The following is a 2,719-nucleotide window of genomic DNA, read 5'->3' as shown; positions in this document are numbered from 1 at the left end:
CTAAGTTTCCCGAGCAACATCAGACATGTTAATCAAAATAATGGACTTTTTTGTTCCCTCCCTCTCTTATCCTGCTGACAACTTCTTTTGGACAAGAAGAGCAGTGGAAGGTCTCACAGAGAGGTGAGCTAGATTTCCAGAAAAAGAAATGTCAAAGCATACATCGTATGTGGTACTGTATTTATTAAAACCAAATCAAACCAATCCAATACAATCCAATACAAAACCAAACAAAAATCCCACACAAACAATTCATATTAATGTCACTACTTTATACAGATCCAAGAATGACTTGAGAAATAGTCATATTTTCCATTAGGTGTGTTGAAAGCCTGTGTCAAAAACAGGTACTGTAGTGGCAGTAGACAGTGTCTGTGGTTCATTTTTGACCATTTAAACCGCAAAAAGAAGTCTTCTCACCTAACTTCAGACACCAACATCATAGACATCTTCATGTGAGCTAGTCACCCCAGATTTGCTTATGGTCAATGAAATGTGTTCAAGTGAAGTGAAAGGTTTAGGTCAGCAGAATCTGTGGAGACATCTCCTAAGGAGCTGATGAACAGAACTCTGATTCTCTCCAGTGATTTAAATGGGACATTGGGATAACAGCTTCAGAAGTAGGCACATCCACTGCAGATGCCTGTTTTTATCCAGATAGACTCTTTGGACGCTGACATTAAACAGTATACAGGTAACTTGGTGAGCATCCAGAAACGTGAATGTTTTGGGGAGGATTAAGTATGTATGGGTAGAAGGCAGCTGGAAAGCCACACACAGCCCTACACTTGTTTAGAGGATGTGCCATCAAATGATGGATAGTATCTGAGTTGTTCAAATTCTTCCACTCATACTGAAAAACAACCTAATGGCAAAATTCCACAAACTGCCACACATTAAAATTCCTCTGTATGCAATTTATACCTCAACAAGTATAAGCCTCTGAAAAAAGTATTATATATCAGTCCCTAAGTAATTTAGCCTCACATTCTTCACACTATCTTGGATGCCGGTTATACTTCACTAGTCATTCGATTTTTCAACATCCCTCCCACTACAAAATTTCAATCAAAACAAGTGAAACGATTCAAGAGACACTAAAAGCTGAAAAATATGTCTCAATTCAAATACCCTATTTTTGAGATATCTACTACTGACACAGAAAAACAGTGAACAGATAGAAGTAAAATTTATGTTATAGTATAGAGATGATTAAAGGAAAGTAATTTTGAACCCCTTTCTTTGGATTCAGGGTCTGCTTTGAATGAAACCTCTTCTTTCCAACGGTCCAATGAAAATCAAAGGCAGAAAAACAAACAAGCAAGCAAACAAACAAACAATAACCACCCAACAATGCAATGTTGTCCTCTCAAATCTCCAGGCAGCCTGAAAAAATAGTTCTGCTTCAGGAAATAGGAAGAATGATCTAAACACATCTGATTAAAAGTGTGATGAAAATTTGAGATAATGGTCTAAAAAATGCTACCCAAGTTTAGGCATCTGATAGAGCTACTTGAACCAAAAATTTAGGTTTTCCTAGGCTTGTATGTGATCAAGGAAGATAGATGATTTCCTCTGGAGATGGACTGAAACATCTGCTGAGATCTCTCTGTCTTCCTCATTCTGTTGACTATGGGGAAAAATTCATATGATCAAGCTCTTTATGTAGGCACCTGCACTTACTGCTAAAAGTTACATAGGATACACTCCTTTCCACCTGCCTCTATGCCTACCTCCATCTAAATTAGTTAATGAAAGATGATCTCAGTAGATGAAGATGAGGTGCTTATCCCACAGTTCCAGCCTGTTGACTAACCTTTTAATATACCGGAAAGGATGCCACACAACTGCCATAAGCTTCTCAGCTTTTCCTCTGGTGAGAGAGCAATTTCCCTGATGCACTCATCTGCCTCTGATGTCATCAGTTTTTGTTTAAAACTAAAAGAAATTGCTGAAAGAGAAAAATGGCCGGTACTGTATTGCTACACTGACTCATGGATGGTGGCAAATGCGCTGTGGGGATGGCTGCAGCAATGGAAAGAGAGCAACTGGCAGCGCAAAGGTAAACCTATCTGGGCTGCTACCCTGTGGCAAGATATTGCTGCCCGGGTAGAAAACCTGGCTGTGAAGGTACGTCATGTAGATGCATGCCCACATGCCTAAGAATCATGCCACTGAAGAACATCAGAACAATGAAGTGGATCGAGCTTTGAAAATTGAAGTAGCTCAGGTAGACCTGGACTGGGGACATAAGGGTGAGCTGTTTGTAACTCAATGGGCCCAGCTAGCTCAGTCGGTAGAGCATGGGACTCTTAATCCCAGGGTCGTGGGTTCGAGCCCCACGTTGGGCGCCAAAAAGGACTGTGGTGGTTCTGCTTGAGTGGGCAGCCAAGCTCCACCACAGCCGCTCTCTCACTCCCCCTCCTCAAAGAGGAATGGGGAGAAAATACGACAAAAAGGGCTCAAAGGTTGAGATAAGGACAAGAAGATCACGCAGTAATTATTGTAACGGGCAAAACAGACTTGGCATAGGGAGATAGTAAGATTTCTTGCTTATTACTAACAAGCTAGAGGAGTGAGAAACAAAGGAAAGAAACCAAAGGCACATTCCCCCCCATCCACCCTCTTCCACCTCCTCCCCCCGAGCGGTGCAGGGGAACAAGGGAATGGGGGTTATGGTCAGTCTACAGCACTTCTCTGCCGCTCCTTCTCGGTCACT

The 2,719-nt window shown here is 41.6% G+C and overlaps 1 non-coding gene across 1 annotated transcript; it reads left to right on the top strand.

Moving 5' to 3' along the window:
• Positions 1-2,278: 2,278 nt before the first annotated feature.
• Positions 2,279-2,351, top strand: TRNAK-CUU (transfer RNA lysine (anticodon CUU)). The gene has a single exon. It is a non-coding gene; the product is annotated as a tRNA-Lys (tRNA).
• The last annotated feature ends 368 nt before the right edge of the window (positions 2,352-2,719 follow it).

This window comes from Anas platyrhynchos, chromosome 1 (genome assembly GCF_047663525.1).
Source record: "Anas platyrhynchos isolate ZD024472 breed Pekin duck chromosome 1, IASCAAS_PekinDuck_T2T, whole genome shotgun sequence".
Taxonomy (NCBI): domain Eukaryota; kingdom Metazoa; phylum Chordata; class Aves; order Anseriformes; family Anatidae; genus Anas; species Anas platyrhynchos.
Note: the sequence above shows the minus strand (reverse complement) of the source record. Positions and strands in the feature narration are given on the sequence as shown.